The sequence below is a fragment of the Peromyscus californicus genome, unplaced genomic scaffold, assembly GCF_007827085.1.
Source record: "Peromyscus californicus insignis strain IS unplaced genomic scaffold, ASM782708v3 Scaffold_2__1_contigs__length_46816999, whole genome shotgun sequence".
NCBI classification, from domain to species: domain Eukaryota; kingdom Metazoa; phylum Chordata; class Mammalia; order Rodentia; family Cricetidae; genus Peromyscus; species Peromyscus californicus.
This window is the reverse complement of record NW_026294540.1, coordinates 22,484,786-22,507,090: the sequence shown is the minus strand read 5'-3', so window position 1 is coordinate 22,507,090 and position 22,305 is coordinate 22,484,786. Positions and strand designations below refer to the sequence as shown.

The following is a 22,305-nucleotide window of genomic DNA, read 5'->3' as shown; positions in this document are numbered from 1 at the left end:
GATTTCTGCATGATTGGGATGAGTTTCTGTGTGACAGGCGTCACAACAGAACTGAGTTGTGACTTCTGTCTAAGGCTGTCCATCAGTTGGAGGTGTAAAAACCAGTTTGCATATGTCAACAATTTAATCCTCTAATGTACTTGCCAATGGAAAAATGACACTGGAATTATTTTTGTGTGTTTACTGACTAGAACGATGTGGTTACCAAGTGCACTGATGGAAAAACCTTCAAATTCCAATCTTCCAATTGGGACCATATGTGTCTTCTTTCCCTAGCCAAATTGAGTTGTACATCCATCCACACACAAGTGTGCATCTACACAGTACAGTCCCGAGTATGTGTTTGTGTTTCATACATGCGTATTCATATCAGGTGCACTTGTACATTAGTGTACATTCATAAGCTTTGCCATCTAGGCTCCCAGTAAGGATTAAATTATTTACTGTGTGTACAATTCTTAGGAAAGTACCTAGTATGTAATCTAGTCTTCATAAATATTAGCTTTTGTTTCTTTAGAATATTGTTTTGTTCTGACAGATACAACAGTAACATTATTGGTGTATCTAACACTAGAGTCCAGAGGATGGCTGGTCTAAAAATGATTGTGTCATTTGATGAACTGGTAACACTCAGACATGTGTACAACAAATTTTTATGCTACATGAAAAATACTAGTGTTCGTATTTTTAAATCAGAGTCGTTTTTAGATAGACTTATCTTGGTTCTTTTCTTTCCCTCTCCTGCCCCCTTTTCTGTGTCTTCCTTTGAGTTTTTAAATCAGGACTTATGTACCCCAGGCTGGACTCAAACAATACCAGATGACCTCCAACTTTTGATTCTCCTGCCTCCACCTTCTCAGATTCTAGGCATGCACTTCCATGCCCAGTTGATATAATTCTGGGAATGGAACCCAGAGCTGCATGCATGCTGCGCAAACACTCTTATCAACTGTGCATCTTCCTGCCCAGTATTTCTCTCTAAGTTTCTCCTTTCGTAAGGCCTGTCAGGAAGATACTTTCAGTGGGTATCTTTGTTGTTGTTGTTACTTGTTTTTTAAGCAGGCTCTTGTTATGAAGCCCAGGCTAGACCTCTACTCATAGTCCTTCTACTGTAGACTTCAGTCCCAGCTTGAATGTGTCATTTTCACCATTAGTCTAAAAGGAACTGCACTGAGAATCTTGAGATATGCTTGAAATAGAGTAAACTTTCCATTTGTAATTTTTAAAAAACACATCAGGTATTTATTTAAGCCACCAAATGGAAAATAGCACAAAAGAAGATAGAACAGTGGGGACCATTCATACCTACAAGGACAATGATAAATTTTCAGTATGTAGTTGATTGTACTCATGGGGAAAGTGGTGTGAGTCAGCCCAGAAGGTTACCTGTGATAGGAAAGTCTTTTAGGTGACTGTTTTGACTAATTGCTTCTTCCTTCTCTTGTTCCTCCTCTCTCTTTTCTTCTCCTCTCCCTCTTCTTTCTCTTTTAGTCACCTTCCTCCTCCCCCCGTATCACTATTTCTGCCCCCCCCCCAACACACACACACACACACACACACACACACACACACACACACACACCCACACACACACACACCATCTTTACGATGCCAATCCTTGGCTCAGATGATCATCTGGTCTCATCTGGGATGTATAACTTTATTTTGTTTGTATATAAGGTGTAATTGTGGAGTTTTTGTTCTTAAATGGTAGCTCATTTTAGACACAAATCTACATATTTGTTTGGTATAAGTATGAATATCCAAGCTACTTTACTCTGTTGTGAGTGGAAGGAAGAGTATATCCCTGCCCCCAATAAAGCTTTTACATGAGTGAACATGAAAACTCAGTGCACGGCCTTAAAATGTGCATTCTAAGAGTAATTCCAGATCACAGCTAGCTTTATCATAGATAGAAAATGTAGACTTCTGTTTTGATGTTAGAGATTAAATTCAGGACCTTATGCCCACTAAACACACGCTGTTCAACTGAACTACACTCTTATTCCAACTTTTTATTGTAACATTTTCATTGAGGTGGGGCATTGTTGTAGAATATTATTTTAAGATGTGTTACATTTGCTTATACTGTCGAACATTTGGTTTAATGATGCAAAGATGTGTTGCTTTTATGTTGTATTTGTTTAAGTCTGTGAGACTGTGTTACTTGGCCCGTCTAAAATATCTGGTGGTCTAATAAAGAGCTGAACAGAGCCAATAGCAAGACAGGAGAAATGATAGGTGGGGCTGGCAGGCAGAAAGAATAAAGAGAAGGAGAAATCTGGGAGGAAGAGAAGAAGGAGAAGAGTACTCCAGGGGACAGCCCCCCAGCTACACAGCCAGCCATGGAGTAAGAGTAAAAACAAGATTACGGAAGTAAGAGGAAGGGAAAAGCCCAGAGGTTTAAGGTACATGGAATAATTTAAAGTTAAGAAATCTGTCTAGAACCAAGCCAAGCTAAGGGCAGACATTTACAATTAAGTATAAGCTTTCAGGTGTGGTTTATTTGGGAGCTGGGTATCAGGGGCCCCAAAAGAACAAAACCACCGATAACAGGACAGACATCCCACAGCACACTTACGGAGGTAAGAAGATAACTATAAGGAGGCAGCTGCCCCGATTCCATCGTGGGAGCTCTGGAGATAGAACTCAACTCTTTAGACTTGTTAACAAGCGCCTTTACCTGCTGAATTACCACACCAGCCCCTAGCTATTAGTGACTGCTCTTCTTAACAGGTTTTTTTTTCTTTGTGTGTGTGTGCATATGTGCGTGCGTGTGTGTGTGCGTGCGTGTGTGTGTGTGTGTGTGTGTGTGTGTGTGTGTGTGTGTGTGTGTAAGAAGAAATCATAGTATAGATCTACTTATTGTCAGGTTTGGGTATGTTTGATAACGCCAACGTATGTGTTCTCAGATTGAGAGCCCTGGAGAGTAGTCAGGATCTGTTAGGAATTTAATGCATGCTCTGTGTGTGAACGGGAGGCAGACTATCTTACAACTGAGCTCCAGCCACAACCCCCAAACAATACACATTTAGTCTAAACCACAACAACGACAACAACAGCAAAACTGTTTTGAGAAACGACTTGCATGCATTGTGAACAACGGTGTCTTCGGGGGACGCAAGGAAAGAAGTCTCTGGGATCATCTCACCTCCGTCCTCTCACGTCTGACGCTCCGCTCAGTGAAGCACGGGGGAAAGTTACTAGAATTCACACTCATGTTCTCAGCAGCCTGGAGCGTGAGGGTGGTCCCACAGGTGCTCGTGGGCACTGTGTGTGACCGTAAATGTGGCTTGAAGAGATGGAGTGGACCGGTCATTGTGGCTTACACAGACGGTTGCTCATCTAGATCAAGTCTCTGTGGGAACTGACCTTCCTATCAAGCTGTTTGGAGCTTGTGTTGTGTGACCGGACTGGAGGGACCTAGGGCTTGGGCAGTTTAGTGCTTGCCCACTTCGTAAAACACAGAAATTGGTGAGGGCGTACGTGACATCGGACAGGAAGTTCATTTCTCACACAGTGCGACACCTTGACAAGAAAAACCTGGGCTCTTCTTCTTCTTGTAATGATTTGAGAGTTAAAAATCCATTCAATTACAAAGTGACAGGTGCAATCCTGATTGAAGTAGATTGTTCGTGAAGGCCAACGGAATCCTCTCAAAGTGTCGATTTGTACTTTCTTGGCTGTAGAAATATTGTGGAACTCAGTTCTTAAAAGAAGGATTTCTGAACCAGCCTCTGGCTTTATGATGCTGCTTTGTATGCCTGAGGCTCTGGGTTAAATCCAGTCCACACACATGGGAAGGGTTTTTTTCTGAATTGCTATTCTTTTAAAGGTCTGAAAATAAAATTCTGAGTTGGCCCTGTAGTTTTTCCTTAGTATGTATCACTTTGGTATCTGAAGTTCTGAATTTTTTTTATTTGTAGTCTTGGGAGCAGAAGCTTTTGCCATTCTGCAGATGCCTGTGCGTTGTGTAGGCATTCAAAGCTTATCTGCTTCACCCTTTAAAGACTCACATTCTTTTTAAAGACTTTACAATCAGGGTAGTTAGGACCCTTTCTTACAGATGTGGTAAACGGAGCTTGGAGATGAAGTAGTAGACCCCTTATCACCTGCATTCCAAATGGTACCTCTTTTCATTGTTTCCTATTTCAAATTAAAAAAAAAAATCTTTCAGTTTTGAGATAGAGCCTCTTGTATCCCAGACTGATCTTATATCCTTTATGTAGCACAGGACATCCTTGAAATCATCCTCCTGCCTCGACCTCCTGAGTGTTAGGATTATAGATGTGCACACCCAGTGTATGTGGTGATGGGGACAGAACCCAGGGCTTTGTGCATGCTAGATAAGGACTCTACCAACTCAGCTACACTTCCCGTCCTTAACTTCTGTTTTCAAAACTGCCTAAGGATTTCAAGTGTTTTGTCTTTTTTTGTTGCTGTTGTCTTTTGGGTTTTTTTGAGTTGGGGTTTCATTTGTTGCCCTGGCTGGCTTATAAATTGCTATGTAGACCAGGCTGGCCCTGAACTCAGAGAGATTTGTTTGCCTTTATCTCCCAAGTCGTATGATTAAAGGTACGGACCAACAGAAATGTCTCTAAGTTCCATGTCTACACACAATAAAGCAGGTGTTGACTTAACGCTGAGAGGATTATACATAAGTAAAGAGTTATGGGCTGTATGTAATTGTGTCTTGTCATTACATTATGGATGGCATCTTTTCGAAGTCACCAGTGGCTCAGCTGTGAATCACTCCGATGAGCTGCCATGTGAATGGCCCCAGGTGATGTCTCAGAGGGAGGTGAGGCTCATTCTGGACAACTGCTCTAGCTCCTGGTGCTCCTTGGATTCATTCATCCACTCTGTTGGTGAATATCATCAGAACTTATGCCTGCGGCTTGTGGGTCAAAGATGACGCTTTAAGTACCTGGAACCTGGCTGCCAGTTAGAATTCAGCAAACAAGCTGGTCATGGTGGACTACACGTTTGGTCCTAGCACTGAGGAGGCAGCGGCTGCTGGATCGCTGTGAGCTCTAGGGCAGCCTGGTCTACATAGTGAGACCCCTTCTATGTATGTATGTAAGTATGTATGTGTATGTATACATATACATATATGTGTATATAAAATAATTAAACAGAAAAATAGAAAACACATCCCAGAATGTAAGCACACTAGTTTTAAACTCTCCAGCTGAGGTATTCTTTGTGCCCTTTGAAAGTTTTCTCCACCATCCTCATTAACCTTACAAATGTTTTAACTAACAGGAAAGGGACATTGGAGAATTATCTCTTGTGTGAAGGACCATGCTTTTCATCTGTGCCAACTCTTATCCTAATATATGTCACCTTCTCTGTGAAATGATCTCTGTTTATTATAAAAACGGTATAACTGAAATTCAGTGGGAAGAACATTCTCTATGACCACATCAAACCTTCATAACATCACTGGGGGGGGGGTGCGACAAAGCTTCTATTATGTGTTTTTCTTCCTATTGGTTATGTAGCCTTATTTTAATTTGGATTTACTTTTTGCCATAGGAGCATCACAAATCAAATGATACACAGATTAGATGCAGTCAAGTATTGCTGGAAACATTCCTAATATGACGTAGAGACAAACGAAAAACACTTGTAAAATCCTTTTCCCCATTCATCCTAAGGTATTGTCATACCTTGTGTTTCTATTGGTCCAGTTACTACACCAAATGTTTCTCATTGATTGCCCTGTCTAACTTGTACAGGCCCCTCGTCATGCACTTACTCCTTTTTACCCACACAGCTGTAAGGTGGCTGAGTCAAGACAGGCTAGAACATGTAGCTGCACAAGTAGTAAGTGCTTCGCCACAATCATTGCCCCTAACCATCGTGCAGTTTTCCTTGCCACTACATGGCATAAAAAGATGTGCAACCTGAAGACACCATCAGATGTAGAGTCTAAAACAGTTTGATCTCTGTTCATAGACTTACAATGCCTCCTATTATTATCTGGGAATTTGTTACTCATCTCTCAAGACCCCAGTAGAACCTCCCCTTCCGTACTTTTAAATATTTTGTCTTATTTTTAAAATTGTGTCTATTTGTGTGTAAGGGGGTGTTGTGGAATATTAGTTGAAGATGTGTTACATTTGCTCATGCTGTGGAATCTTTGTTTAATGATACAGAGATGTGTTGCATTCTTTTATGTTTCATTTCTTTAACTCTGTGTAGCTGTGTTACTTTGCCTATCTAAACCACCTAAGTGGTGTAATAAAGAGCTGAAGGGCCAATACCTATGCAATAAAGAGGGATAGGAAGGGCTTCCAGGCAGAGAAAATAGTAGAAGAAGAAGAGCAGAGAAGAGGGAGGAACGAGAAAAGGAGAAGGAGAGGAGGACATCAGAGGCCAGCCACCCAGCGCGCGCGCGCACACACACACACACACACACACACACACACACACACACACACACACACACACATCCAGCCATGGAGTAAGAGGTAAAGAGAGGTATAGAGAATAGAGAAAGATTAAAAAAGTAATAGGTAGATGGGATAATTTTAAGTTGAGAAAAGCTGGCTAGAAACCAGCCAAGCTAAATCTGGGCATTCAGAAGTAAGAATAAGTCTCTGTGTATTTATTTGGGAGATGGGTGGCGGGCCCCCAAATAGTAAAGAGGGAAAAAAAAATACCACAAAACCAACTACAAGGGAAGCTGTGCATGTGCGTGTTAATGCTGGTGAAAACCAGAGGTGTTGGATTCCTCACTTTGGGGTCAGAGTTGAGCACAGTTTTGAGCTGCCTGACTTGGGTGTTGGGGTTACTAAACTTGGTGGGTCCTCTGAAAGAGCAGTATGGACTCTTAACCATTGAGCCAGCTCTCCAGCCCCTCTAGTGACGCTCCTAGCTTGTACTTTTAGGATTCTCCTGGGCTTTGTAGCCGAGTTTTGGGTTCCGTTATTTGCCATTGTGTTGTTAGTTTGCTCTTTGGTGGCTGGTACAGAGTAGAAGGTTAATAGATGTTTGTGGGATTCAATGGGTGACTAGTTAATGATCTTATTTACTTAGTGATACTTACATCCTGGTGTGGACTTCCGGTCCTTTAGGAAGCCCTTTGCAGTAGCAGGTACCTGTGACTTCCTTAGCTTTGCAGTCTGGGAATTGGTGATTCACCCTTCTTTGAGGTCAGTTGTGTGAATGACTGGGGATGCTATTTTCTTTTCTAAAATTTCTTAGACTACGCATTTTTTTCTTGAAAAATTGTCAAGTCTGCTACTGTGGCGAACATAATAAAAATGTGAGATGTCTGTCTATACAATGTAATTTTAAAACATGTGGCCCACTGTGCTTGTACCATGCTTTATGAGTAGCGATATGCATCCCAGTGCTCAAAAGAAAATCTCATTTTCAAACTATATTTGCTGATATATTGGTGTATGGAGCTGTCCAACCATAGCGGCCATCATCATCAGAGCAGCTATGATTTCTTGAAAGAGCCCTGGTGATCTGGCCTGTCGGCACTGACACATAGCAGCGTGTGGGAGGGGAAGGTCATTGGACCCTCGCCTGATTTCAGGTACCTCTTCCTGTTCCCTCTGTCCATTTGTATGTAGTTTTTCCTTGATTGTTCCTGGTTCGGGGTTTCTGGGGTGCTAGAGTATAGACCTTAGAAGGTTGAAAGAATGGAGATCTCCATCTCTGCAGGTATGGAGAAGTTATTATCTATGCTCTGCTAAGACTTAAAGGTGATTCAGCTGTTTTGGAGTTACCCAGGCTCTTGTAACTGACTCTTCACCCACACATATTCTCTCGGTAAGCCTAGTGAACTCATTGGTTCCCCACATTGGACCTTGGTAGAATTGTCCTTTGGTTTGTCACTGGTTCCCTATAATGAAGGGATAGATGTCTATGTCTCCCCAGGAAGAGTTCCTGTAACACTTGGCAATATCACCCCGATCAAGACCAAACTAGAATGAGTCTGGGAAGAGCGATAGCATTGTTCCCCTATGGGCGATGAGACAGGCAGATGAATCTGAGCTGTCTTGGGTGAAGTGTCTGGGGGCAATCCTGACATTATTGTCTTTATAACTGCTGTGCCTCTGTCCAGGAGTGACAGTTGCATTGCCCCCGCTATATATGTGTTATAAGATGTGTGACTAAGACTGAGCCATTGGAAGGCAGAACATGTGTTAGAAGGCTTCTGTCAGCCCCATACGGTGGTGTGTGCACTTCTGGATGGGTGGTTTTCCTGATAAGACTATGGACACTTTGTGGGAATAGTTGAAGATCTCGAGCAAACTTCATAGTTCCCGAGAGTAGCACATAAGAGATGAGAAGACTGTCAAGCTCTAGTGGAGTACTCTGACCACTGCTGTGTGTGGTAAGAAGACACCCAAGGCTGTCCAGATGGAACTGGTTTGTGTGGAGGAGGCCTTACAGTTAGAAAAAGATACATTGCCTAGTATCCTCGGAATTGGCTTCTGATGTGGTAGGTAATTTGCATGAAAGCAATGGGGAAGTTCAAGGGTTGGCTTGGTGATTTTTAGAGCTAGAAGTTTGAAAGGAGAAGATAGATTTAACCAGTGCCCTTCTGACCCCCAAGATCCAAATGCTTGGAATGAATGGCAGGAGTCGGATGGTATGGAGGAAGACAGTGAGGTGGGAGAAGACACCCCTCAGGTCAGACCTTCATTACAGAGAAATGGAATATCCATAATTCAGATGCAGATGGGTGCCTCAGTCAGCACTTGGGCTGTTTGCATTGCAAAGGCCTTTTAAAAAGCAATAAAAGAACCTCATGGCCTGGTTCCTGAGACTCTGGGTTATGGTGGCAGATGGAATCAGTCTGTCTGCTGCAGAAACAGAGAAAGTGAGTATTGGAACACCCATTGTGAAATGTGAGGCAGCTGGAGGGGAATCCTTTCTTTATGGTCCCCGTGGATACCAGGGCCTACAGGGACCAGCAATGCTAAAGGAAACGGGCATGCAAGGGGTGGTGTCTGATGACCATTTGACCACTGAATTTAGAAAGAACATTTAAAAAAGGGTGGAGCTTTAGTGGTGTTGGTGAGCCCTATGGTTGAGCGTGATCACAGTGTGGGGCTTTGGCAGAGCTAAATGACCTGGACCAGAAAGAGGTTTGGAAGTTGCTAGGCAATAAAGGGCAGGTGATGGATGGGTAAGCCAAGCATCACTTCGAGGCAAGTGTGGCTAGATTTTTATGAAGCATGAGTCCTTATGAACAACACTGATGGAAGACCAAATGCCATGCCTGAGGAAGGCTTTTAGACCTGACCATGACGTTCACTACAAGTGTTAAAGAAACAGAAAATTGGGAGATGTAGGCCTTCTTCACGCCCACCATCTCTGGAGATGGGACTTAACCCCCAGCTGCTTCCCTAATGGTATTGCCAGGGGCTCACGTAGTTGAGGGCTATGCAGTACTTAGTTCTGAGGGCCTCATGGTGAATTATGAATTTATTGGTTGCCTTAATATTGGACTTAGACAGAATGCACGAATCAGCTGTGAAGCTGTTAGGTAAATGAACTATATTCTCTTTCAACCATTTCCTAGCTTTATGACTTTGAATAAGATGCTTAACTTTTTCCAACATAATTTTCTAAACTTTTAGGTTTTATTAAACAGTGTTTTTTCACAGCAATACAAAGTAAACTAAGGACACACATACGCACATAAAAATAAAATCAGAGCCAAACACCAGGATATCCATTTGCTGGCCTAGTCATTCTGTGTTAGTCGATATATTATCCTTATGTATTTAACACATTATCTAGGCTAGAATTCGAGAATATGTTAGCAGCACATATAGCAGTAAATTAGAAAGAACTTCGTTCAGTTCTCACAAGAGTTTCTTTCAGTACCTATCTTACGCAGACTTTAGTAGTGTTGGATTTATTCTTAGTGAAGTCAGTTGCACAAAATGGTGGACAGAACCTTTTTTAATTGCACCCGATGGTTGTTTACAACAAGTTTAGACTGATTATGAGGTCTGACATCTAGGCCTCTCCCAGCCGCTTGCCTGATGGGAAATACCTGGTTTGTAAGGTTCTTTGAGCTACTGTTGGGAAGCTCAGTTATCCAATGGTTTTTTACTGGCTGGACTAAGTTTGGACCTTACCCCTTCCTAGTGTTTCCAGCTTGCCACCCAAGGGCCACATGAGTCTCAGGACAGCTCCAAAAGCAGCCTGACACTTGTAGATGACCATGTCATTGAAGTATCAAAAGGTGGAACGTGTCTTGATCTTCAGAGCTTTACAAATTGCAGCGTTAAAGAATCCTCTGAGCTAAGTTAGCCACTGAAATACCCCAGGGATGCTTGAGTCATTAGCGTTTTTGTTTTAAAATAGCATTGTGATTTTCAGGCTTTAGGAAGCAGTAAGTACTTCTTTCTGAGTTCTTTTGGAAAGGATTGCATTTTCATTGTATCATTTTGCATGCATAAATTACAGGACAAGGTAGCTTTGATATTACCTGAAGAAATAGGTAGAGCCAGGAGGAGCTGAGAGCAGGTATAATGAACGTCAGATAAGGTGGCGTGGGCCATCACAATCCATCCTCCATCTTATGCCTTCAAGGACTCTGTAAATCCACACACTGAATTAACTGAGTCTTCCTCGGAAGCAACTAGGAGGATAATGAACCCTTGGATGCTTTCTCGAGCCACTCAGGGGAATGTGACGGGGTGATTCTAGGATGGAAGCTGAGGTTTCATCTGTTCTCTGGGACCTAAGAAGGAGCGCGATGCTTTTAGCTAGATATTCCCTTAACAAGGATTCATTTGTGATATTCATTACTTAACAAATTCAAGTAAAAGAGGTCCTTACTTTAGAGAAAGGAATTGTGACTCGAACTTACCGAAGATTTGAGTGCTTTTTTTTTTGTTGTTGTTGGTTTTTCGAGACAGGGTTTCTCTGTAGTTTTGCGCCTTTCCTGGAACTCACTTGGTAGCCCAGGCTGGCCTCGAACTCACAGAGATCCTCCTGCCTCTGCCTCCCGAGTGCTGGGATTAAAGGCATGCGCCACCACCGCCTGGCAGATTTGAGTGCTTTTATAAACCCCCTTTCCCCCTCAGTCTGGAAAACTTACATTAAAAACTTTGAGGTTTTGATTGACCATGTGGAAAAAGGATTATCTTTTGGGATTTAACTAGATTTTATACAAAGAGGAAGTGATCAGATTTTAATTTCTGGTTATATTATTTGTGCACTGCCTTCTTTCCACTGGTGTAACTTCTTCTAAAGGTTGAAACTTTTAATATGATTTTTCTCGCTGAGGATAACCCTCGTGTTTATTTACTTCTAAAATTGTGGAAGAAAGCATCAAGGTATCTGTTAGTATTTGTAATATGTACTTGTCTTTTAAAGAAGTTTATGGGGCTCTAATGTCTCCGTGATTGAAAAGAGGACACTGAGTTAGCCAAGTCAAATAAACAAACTATTTGCAAATCATTAAGCTATCAGTGTAATTACAGATGAATATATTTTATGGATGGTATCAGGGGTACTAGAGTTTTCCTCTCAAGCCTTAGTTGAGTCTCAGACAATTGTCAAGTAGATTCTGGAAGATAAACTTTTTTGTTATTTACCTCTATTTCAAGCCTAGGCATAGGATGGTGTCAAAAATTAATAGATTGTTCTTGTTATTGAGGAGTCATACTGCTAGATTGAGTACCCATTTCCTAGCGAGAGCATGTGCCTTTAGGTGTCCTTATTTCCAAAGTCTTTCTTGCTGTAGCATTTGAGCAGTTCATGGTTCCATAGCCTGTGTTTTACAGGCAATGTATCAGGAGCTCTGAGTCATGGAATCTTAACCAAGGGTCACTTGCCTTCCTTCCATATCTATGTCCTCAAAGGCTTCTGGGTATACCTTAATTTTATAGTTAGATGTATGTTGAGAGCTAAACAGAATAAATAAATAAATAAATACACACACACATAATATTTCATATGATCTTAAAATAGATGATATCCAAATGAAAGAAATATTTTGTTTATGGCAGCCCTAGAAAGCTAGCTCTTGTTTTATAATCACCCTCTCCTACCATTGAGCATGCTTTAGTAGACAGTTTTACTTACCCATTAATCTGTTGATGTGTATGCAACAGCCGATTCATGTCTTCAGGAAGTTGTGAATGCTGCTACACTAACCATGGGAGCGCGGTGTCAAAAGGTATGCAGGGTCTTGTTTGTGTCCATATGAATTTTAGGATGTTGCTTCTCGTATTTATGTGAAGGATGACATTGGTGGTATTTTGACAAGGATTCCATTGCATCTCTAAAGTGTTTTAGCATTATGTTCCCTCTTACATAAAATACTTGAGATATTGAACTTTTAAAGAAAAGAAAAGTTTGTTTCAGCTCATGGTTCCAAACAGTCCAGGCTGTGATTGAATGGCCCCTTTGCTTTCTGCCTCTGGCAAAGTAGCACATTATGGTGGAAGTGTGTAGCCAAGCAAAACTCAGCCAGAAACCAAGGAAGAAAATGGCCTAGTCCTCCACAGTCACCAACAATGGCAGTGACCTAGAGCACTGGGCTCTGCTTCCTACTATGATGGGTGGTATTGTTAGCATGAAGAGAATACCTCCGATAGAAGAATTTCTGAGAGACACTAACCCAAACGATGGCAGGGATGATGGGTAATTTAACGTTATTTTATTTTCCACCTATGAACATGGCAAGGCTTCACTTTTTCATGTGTGAATTATTTAATTTCTTTTCTGGGTGTTTTACAATTGATTTGTAGGTCTTCTAGTTCCCTGGTTCAATTTATTCTTGGTTGCTATATTTTATAGCTAAACGTGAATGAGATAGCTTTCTTGAATTTTTTTTTCCTTTGCAGCAAGTTTGTTATTGGATATAAAAATGCTACTCCTTGTATTGGTTTATTTTTGTGTCATGTAACTTCTAAATTTATTTGTTCTAAGGTCTTTTGGTGAAGTATTGATGTTTTTTCTCTATGCAAAATTTCAGGTCAGTGTATTAAATGTCAAAGTTCCCTATATTCAAATTACCTGCCTGTGATGTGGAAAGTATTTACATTTTGAATTTCTTCCTTTCTCTTCTCATTCTGTGTGTGTATGTGTGTGTGTGTGTGTGTGTGTGAGAGAGAGAGAGAGAGAGAGAGAGAGAGAGAGAGAGAGAGAGAGAGAGAGAGAGAGGGAGAGAGGGAGAGAGAGAGATCTGTGTATGAATGCATATTTGCATGTGTGTTTGTGTGTTGGTATATATGTACATGTGGAGGTCTGAAGTCAATGTCACATGTGTCAATTGTCTTTCCTGATTGCTCTCTACTGTATTGATTGAGAAAGGGTCCCTGGCTAAACCTGATCATCATTTCCAGCTAACTTAGCTATCCAGTGTAGTCAATGACATTTTTAGAGGGAGCTTCATGGTTTCTTGTTTGCTTGTTTGTTTGTTCGGGAGGATAGGGTCTTCGTTGTGTGGCCCAGGTTGGCCTTAAGTTGCCATCTTCCTGGCATAGCATCCTGAGTGCCCCATTGTTTGGTGAGCACTTTGTGAAGAGATCTTGTGCAGGGAAGATGGTACTTAGCATTGGAACTGGAGAATGGTGGGGTGTAGTCAAGTAGTTCCGTAAGCATGCTGGAGGATCTTATGTCCCCTCAAGCATTCTGCTTGCTCAAGAAGACGGTCTTTGTTTCAGGCCTGTCTTCTTGTGTTTCTCTCTCTCCTTCCATTTCAGCCCGCAGCCTGGCAGAACAGAAATCTGTTTCTCAATTTAGTAAGCTATTTTTCCCTTTCCTCCTATCCTTCCCAACAATAAGCACTCATGATGGCAGCTGCTGTATTAAGCCCAAGAGCTTAAAAGATTAAAGCAACCACTAACAGCAGCCAGGAAGAAGTTTAAGGGCCTTTCTTTTTTCTGGAGGGTTGAGTTTTCATTCTGGTGGTTGAGTAGAAAATTGCAAACAGGCTGTGTTCAGCAGCTGGAATGTGCTCCAGCATCTGGGGGGAACCCAGACTTCTGTTCCCTTTCCATTCACCAAAGGGTGACCAGCTTGAGGGGGTGGGGGAATGAGTATAGACACAGATACTAGAAGGTTTTATGTGTCTAAGCTATTGACATTTTTTCGTTTATTGTAATTTTTTTCAGATAAACACCATCTTGTCCTCCTTTCTTCCTAATTCAGGCCAGTTGCTTTTCTGAGGAGAGTTCTCAGTAATGGAAGCCCATCCCCTCGTCTGTCCCTAAATAGCTTTTGGATCTTGGTGAATTCTCACCTTGGAGGCAAGAATGGTTGTTAAAACTGTGTTTATTTACCTTTCTAACTTTTTTGTTTGGGGACCTACTGTGTGGCTCCTAGAACCCCCAAGGCCCTGCCTCAGTAATTCTAATTGCTTGAGCCTTTACTGTACACATATCTGTTCTTATTTTCAATGGTTTTGGCAGGGAGGGGCTGAGACTCAGTATGTAGTTGAGGATGATCTTGAACTTTTGATCCTCCTGCCTCTACCTCTAGAGTGCTGGAAATGCAGATGAATGTCACCATGCCAGGTTTAGACATTGGTATGATGGGACCCAGGGCCCTGTGCATACTAGGCTTGTGTTCTACCCCCTGAGTCCCATCCCTAGTGCTATCTCTTTTCTCTGATAACTGATCAGAGATCCAGACTGAGGAGAGTCACAATATTGCCTTTTTTTTTTTTTTTTTTTTTTTTTTTTTTTTTTTTTTTTTTTTTTTTTTTTTGCCAGATTCTGAAGACTGGTTAGGCAGCATTCTAAAGAAAATCAGAATCTTTGAAGTTGGAAGGTAGATGTAGGCTACTGTGCTCTTCTTTCTTGTACCTCCAGTTTTCTAATTTCAGATATAATATTAGTATGTTGGGTCAGCGGCATAGAAAACTTCCTATGCCTTGAATATGGTGGAGTCGAGATTATGTAACCTATGCCTTGAACATGGTGGGGTCGAGATTGTGTAATAGAGAGAAGTGGGTCGCATGGCAAATAGTAGTGTTTGCCAAGTTCTCCCCTGATTTTACTTTGGTTGTATGTGTGTGCATGTTCCACTATACTAAACGGCCTGGCCATTGAATGCCAGGGCTTTGTCTCTTTCCCCCCAGCTCTAGGATTTCAAGCACACAGCATCATGGCCAGCTGGGGATTGAACTCACGTTCTCATGTTTGTGTTGTATGTATTTTTTCCCCTTAGCCATCTCCCTAGCCTGAGACAGGTTGATTTTCAAGGTGGTATTTCATTCTTATACATAGACACTTCATACCCACTGGCAATTTGCTTTCTCCACGATATGAAATTGTCACCACGATCAAGTTCATCCCCACAGCCTTATCCCCACCTGCTCACCACTTCTGTGGTGGCAGTACTTACACACTGATGATACCAGTATTATATACCCTTACCCCCACCCCCAAGACAGGGTTTCCCTGTGAACGGTCTGGCTGTCCTGGAACTCACTGTGTAGTCCAGGCTGCCCTCAAACTCAGAGATTCTCCTGCCTCTGCCTCTTGAGTGCTGGGATGAAAGGTATGCACCACCTCCTCCTGGCTATGTACTCTTAAACAAAACAAAACAAAACAAAACCACTAGTATTCTAGCTTAGTTTAGTGGTACGAGTCTTTAATCATAGCACTTGGAAGGCAGAGACAGTTGGATCTGATTTTGAGGCTACCCTGGGCTACATAACTAGACTCTGTTGCCCCACCCCCCTACCCCCCAAAAAACTGAACTGCTAAGTGATCTTGGCTGTGCTGTGTTGCATATATCTAACTTCTCCATCAGGGGTTCTCTGCATTCCTGACATGAATACCTACTGTGTGTCAAACCTCCTTGGGAACCTGGTTTCCCAGAGCACCCACAGCCACCTTTTAAGGCAGGTATTAGTCTCTCTCCTTTTTACGTAAAGAAAGGAAAGGTCTAAGGAATGTCTTCCCTGAATGGCACACTCAGGAGAGACATGACATTCAGATGAAATGTCACCTCCCCTTGGTATCCTTCCCAGCGTGTCACGGCTGCATCTCACCTCCTCTGCTTCCTTCACTTGGTATTTCGACCACAGCGACTCTTCAAACATCCCGGCGTCTACTTCCTTTAGAAGTACGGCTTTTTAAAACTTTCCTGTCCTGGCTCATACCATTGAAAATACATTATAGGAGCTGGAGAGATTGCTCAGCAATTACCAGGCTTTCTGCTCTTCGGAGCACTCAACTGTGGCTCCCAGAACCCATGTGGGGCAGCTCAATACTGCCTTTTTCTAGCTCCACGACATCCAACGTCTTGTTTATTGGGCACTGCGCTTATGTTCACATGTTTGTACACGCACGTGCACACACACACACACACACACACAAAAAAAAAAACACCTTTAAAAATACAGCACATGCTCATGTTTAAACATGGTCAAATGTAGATGCACATTCATAGATGTGTATAAACATTAGGGAATTTAGTTTCATTAAGTGAAATCCTTACCATACATAAGGGACTCTAAATGTCCCTTTTCTCTTAAACTATATTAACTGACATGCATTTCGGGGGTCTGTGTGTAGATTTTGTAATCAAGGCTTGAAAAGCTCTAACTTGAATCTCTTCTTCCTCCGGACCTCCCAAAGTTTCTGGAACACATAGAGAGGCAAAGGAACTAAACATCATTCATATTTAATACCTAGTTTTATATTGTGCTATCATGTGGGCTCTGCATCAGTCAGGCCATCACTCCATAGGGTGTGCATGCTCTGAAGAAAGTTCACAAATGTTTGTACAAATTCAGCCCCTTGTTCCAGTTTCAAGACTTGTTCCAGTACCTGTGGCTCATGAAGTGTGTCAGTGAGTTATATTATTTACTTTCAGCAAAGAGGGCTTGAAGACATTGGATATGGTGGTTTGAGTGAGAATTGTCCCCTATATGCTCGTGTATTTGAATACTTACGGAGCCTTTTAAAAGTGGAACCTTTGCCTGAAACATGCCACTGACTTTGAGGGTTTATGGGCTCACCCTAATTCTTCCACCTCTTTCTGCTTCCTGTGTGTGGATAAAAATGTGATCAGCCAGCTTCCTGCTCCTGCTGCAGTGCCATGCTTTCCCCACCAAGATAAACTTTGTCCCTCTGGAACTGTAGGCCACAGGAAACTCTTTTTTTCTTACATTGCTTTTGGTCATGGTACTTTATGACAGCAATAGCAAAAGCAACTTGGACACATGGTTCACTGATTAAGAACACTTGATGCCCTTACAGAAGACCAGAGTGTGGTTTCTAGCACCTGAATGTGGTGGCTCACAACCACCTGTAACTCCAGCTCCTGGGGATCCAGGGCCATCTTCAGGCCTCCATGGGAATTTACACACATGGATGGCACGCGCGCGCGTGCATGCACACACACACACACACACACACACACACACACACACACACACACAAATAAAATCACTAAATCTTTTAGCAAAGAGGATGAATGATGTTTAAAGAATCTGAGAAACAACTGGAATGAAATAATGTGAGCATCTGGCAACAGCTGGAGGGAAAAAAGCATAGTTCGGGCGGGGAGCAAAAGCAAAGAGGACATTTCTGGTTTACTAGTGTTCAGTTATACACACATTCTACCTTGCAGGTTTTCTCTGAATGTTTAATCATCCCAGATTTAACCCATTGCATCTAAAGTTTCCCCACCCTTGGGTGACCAGTCTTCTAGGGCAGTGTGGCAAAAAGAACCTCCCGTGGCCAGCTAGCTTCCTTCGCCTCAGCCCACCATCCCCTTTGCTGCTTCTGTTCTTTGTCCGCTTTGTAAAGTTGATGTTGTGAAAGTCCTGTTGGGTGGAAATAGCTGCTTTCTGGGTTACCCTGAATCGTTGGCATTTAAAGAACTATCAAGAACCCGTTAGTGCCAGACATTATGCAACTTTCTCATGGAAAACCTTCCAGTTCCCTCAGATTCTTGGGGGAATTCTGTTTTCATCATTTTCTAGGTGAGTCACTGTCTCAACATAAATATCCGTGCAGATGTTCCCTCCAACCAAGCATCTCAGATGATGCTTCTGCCCGTCTGGTCCTCAGCTGCTCACCTGTTTATTCTCAAGTTCAGAACTGGCCCTTATTGTCAGTTAGGACTCCTCCATAGCTCATGAATGCCAGTGTCTCTGCACTTTAGTTCACAAGCTAGACAAACCTCCTACTCCTTCTCTGCCCACAGATATAACTGTTCTCTTCATAGATCTACCTCAGACTGCATTCTATAAATTATGTCTCCAGTAATATAACCATGCCATAACCATCTCAAGAATTGCTTTGTCTTAGTTACTTTGTTTCTTAACCTAGTCTGTGCAGTAGGAACTTGGTAAATATGGTTTAATGGAGCTGGGATGTATAAAACAAGCATGCTAGTCAGGTCTGCCTGTCTTGATGATATCGCTGTTGTGTTCCAGCCTCCCTTTGCCCTGAGGCATATCTGTTTCTAGCCTGGTGTGGGTGAAGAAGGAATTGTTTAATAGGATATGTCATTTGTGTGATGCTTTGTCATAGCCCTCCACACCCAGTGTGCTCGTAGTGGACGATTTCTCATTTTGTCAGATTGCATTCTCTCTTTTCCACTGAAGTTCAGACAAAATGATTTTAGACACCTTAAGCACGTTTGAAAACATGACTTTGTAGATCTCTTGCTTTCTTAGCCAAAAGTAAAAAAAGTGTACACCACTGTAATTACTAATTGCTGTCGTCTTAAGCAGAGACAGATGATGTATATGTTTGTGACGGATTTCCAGAGGGAGAGCTAAGTAACCAGGCTCATTTTTCCATAATGGGAATGTTATTCACAAACTATTACCATAATTGATGTCCCAAGCCACTGTAGGGCAAATAGTAGGCTGTGTGTGGGTAGCAAACAAGTAGTCAATGAATATTAAAGATCAAACCCCGTTTTAAAAGAGACATTTTAATTAGAATCATTCAGATTCCTCCTACCAAACCGGTTAAAACTGCTTGGCTGCCATTTTTCTATGTCCTTCTCTGTCTCACAGGGTTCCTCTATGTGTTTCTCTTGTGTGTGTAGTTTCTAGAAGTCACTATATTATTTGCAGAATCATTGATTTCTCAAGAGCAGTGGATGGTAGAGTGGATGTGAACATGAACGTTAATTGAGTGAGATAGCTACCGAATTAGCTTCTATGTTTTCTGGAGACCACCCTTTCCAGAAGGGCCTGCTTTATGCTTACTTGTCAGTGCCTGGGGTGGAGTGTCCATTTATACTTGGGGATTTGTCCTTTGATCCCATAGGTGTCCTGTGTCAATTCTCTTGCGTATGAGTAATTTCCACACTCAGTCCCCCAACTTGTTTTGGGTGCGATTTTTGTGCATGTGTGTGTTATGTGCATGTGTTTGGTGTATATGTATTTGGGATGATGTGTATAGGATAGATGTTGTATATATGTGTGTGGTGGCTGTGTGCGAGTGTGGTCTTATGTATATAGTGTATATGTGTATATAAGGTATAGGTCCCCAATGTTTATTTTTAAGAGGGCCTTGATCAAATAGGGAAGGATTAGATCCAGTTTATATTGTCTTTTTCTTTTAAGTTTTATCTTTATTTTTTGTGTCTTTGTGAATGTGCTCCACATGTGTGGATGTCTGCAGAGACCCGAGGAAGGTCTTGGGTCCTTTAGAGCTGGAGTTTCACAGATGCCTGTGAGCTGCCCGAGCACTGGTGCTGGCGACAGAACTTGGATCCCTGTTGTAATTGAAGAACGGACTCTTAACTGCTCAGCCCTCTCTGCAACCGCCTGCTGCAGTGCTTGTGATGGAGCACTTAATCAGACCTTACACCACAGTTTCTGTCAAATATCTAACCCCCATGTCTGACAAGCTCTGAGATTTGCAGTACACATGTTTTAGATAAAGACCAGTTGATCGTGGAGAACTTAGATAACCTTATAATTTAAAATAGGTCATAGTGTATCTATTCTTAGAACCCTTTTGGAAGAGTCTCAGTGTGTTTGAATGCTTCCCTTTGAGTATATAGCCGTTCCCTCTACACTAGGAGCATCTGCTGCCTTTTCCTTTTATAGCAATGAAAATATGGGCAGTTTTGCATGTGGTTTCTTAGCTCAAAATCCCCTTGTCCTTTATGTCAGAGTCAATTTATTCAACTAGTTTATACAACTGGACAGATTTCTGTAACAGAAAGTTGAGTAAATAGAATGTTCCTTATCATATGGCTTGTCAAGACAGGGCGCATGTCCTGGGGCTGGTGTTGCTCTTCCTCTGAAGGGGATATATTTCCTTCCTTTAGTCCAGTCTCAAAGACAGGAAGCTTTCTCCCAGCTCTTTTGTAGATAGTGACAAGACAGTAAAGTAAAATTGGAGAGACAGCTCAGTCAGTTGCCATGAAGGTGTGGAAGACCTGAGACTGAGCCCCAGAATCATGTAAACAAACGAAAACAAAAAGCCGGAATTGGTGGCCTGCCTTGTCAACCTAGTCCTGGGGAGGTGGAGACAGGTTCATAGATCCTTGTGGATTCCTTCCCAGACAGTCAGGGCCTACTTCGAGACATCCATGTAAAAGCAAGAGACCTTCAGTTTACAAAAACGAAGTAGATGACTTCTTTGGAATCTCTAGCCTCTCTCCCCAAACAGATGTGCACACGTGCTTTTGCACACATGCGTGGGCGCACTCGTGTATGTCTCCATCAACCCACATAAAGGCAATATAAAAAGAAAATCCATTAAAAAAAATAAAAAGAAGGGCAACTTGTACATCTTAATTGTTGGGCACATGTGCGAGCTACTGCTTGACAAACTGTATTATTATCTGCAACTAAGAATGCAAGATGATGCATGCACTTGACCGTGATGGCATGTGCCTGTTGGCCCTGGTGTTAATTGCCACAGAGAATTCTGTTGTCTAGGAGTATGTCCTGTGGGGACAGGGGTTGCAGGAGCCCTGCATTGACCCTTGCAGAGATTGCTGGCCTCTCTGTGTCTTCACACATGGTGGTTTTGTGCCCATTGAGGCAGCTCTCCCACCTGGAGGATGCCAGAAAGCCGAGTGCCCTGCTTGCGTCTTGCACTCTGGAGGATACTTAGCTCAGAACTTGTGCCTGTTGAGTTGATGCTTGGCCGTGGGCCCTAGCTTCCTGCCTGCCAGGCCCAGTGCCTCTTAAGGGCAGGGAAGAGGTGAGATGCAGATAGCCCAGGCATCATGTCTGCCTCCTGCATCTCTCAGCTGAAGTGTGCCTTCCCTCCTCCCATGGGCTGAAGGAAGAACACATTCATCATGCAGAGTCATGAGCAGGAAAGAGCTGTAGCTTTCTGTACTCCAGAGTGTGGGATGGAAATCCTCTCTGTTTACAATTCAGCTGTCTCTGTGTCGTTTTAAGTTGTGCTCTTATGCTTCACTTGTGAGCCAGTTTGTCTGTAAACTCTTTCTTGGAGGTTCAGGGAAAGCTTTTTTTAAATTATGGAACTTCTGAGTGTGTGTGTGTGTGTGTGTGTGTGTGTGTGTGTGTGTGTGTACATGTATGTACACATCTGTGTATGCACAAATGCCTGGGGTTGGCTGGCTAGGAATCAGGATGCTGACAACTGATGACCACTTATCCCCAGCCGCATCAGTGCCACGCACAAGCTAGAAGACACCTGTGGCTCTCCACTGAGGAGCCCCGCTGACATTTTTACAGGCGCTGCCGCCAGTCTTTTCTTCTGAGCAAGGGGGGAGGTTTTGAGCACCTCTCATCCCCTTTCAGACTCTTTCTGACTCCAGATGCTCTGCCAGAGGATGTGGTTGCTCCTGAGTGCAGCTGCAGTGGAAAGAACATTGTCTGACTGCAGCTGAAACAATTCCTCCGTATAGCTCGTCCCATTTCAATAGTAAACTGTCTGTTTAAAGCCAAACAAAAAGGCAAGTGAGAGTCGCAAGCAGGGCTTTTGCCAGGAAATGGAAATAAGTTCCTGAGGAAGCCTGTTTGGGTTGTGGTTTCGGAGTTATTAAACGGGCTCAATTGCTGCTTTGTCACATCTCTGTGTATGTTTCTGTGAACTTCTAATTCTCCAGAAACATTAAGGCTAAAATAGCAAGTCAGGCTTTAATTAGAGAACACACCACTATTGGGAGACATGACTGGCTTGTAGCTCATAAGCCTTCACATCCTGCACCAATTTTGCCTTCCAAGGCAGTGGGTAGAGTTCTGCTGTCCTCTGGCCCTCCCTCCTTCCTTCCTGATGGCTTTGAACTCACCAGAGTGTGATGAGGGCTGTCAGAGGAGGTGGAGTCTGCCGCTGGAAGTGGTGTTTCAGTGGTGTTTCCAGCTGGCTCCAGGTATGAAGCCGAGGCCAGGAGGTTGTGATG

General features: G+C 42.7%; 1 protein-coding gene across 3 annotated transcripts in view; it reads left to right on the top strand.

The window, feature by feature from the left end:
- Auts2 (activator of transcription and developmental regulator AUTS2) overlaps positions 1-22,305 on the top strand; it is a 1,133,997-nt gene that overhangs the window by 332,776 nt on the left and 778,916 nt on the right. The gene's annotated exons all lie outside the window — the stretch shown is intronic.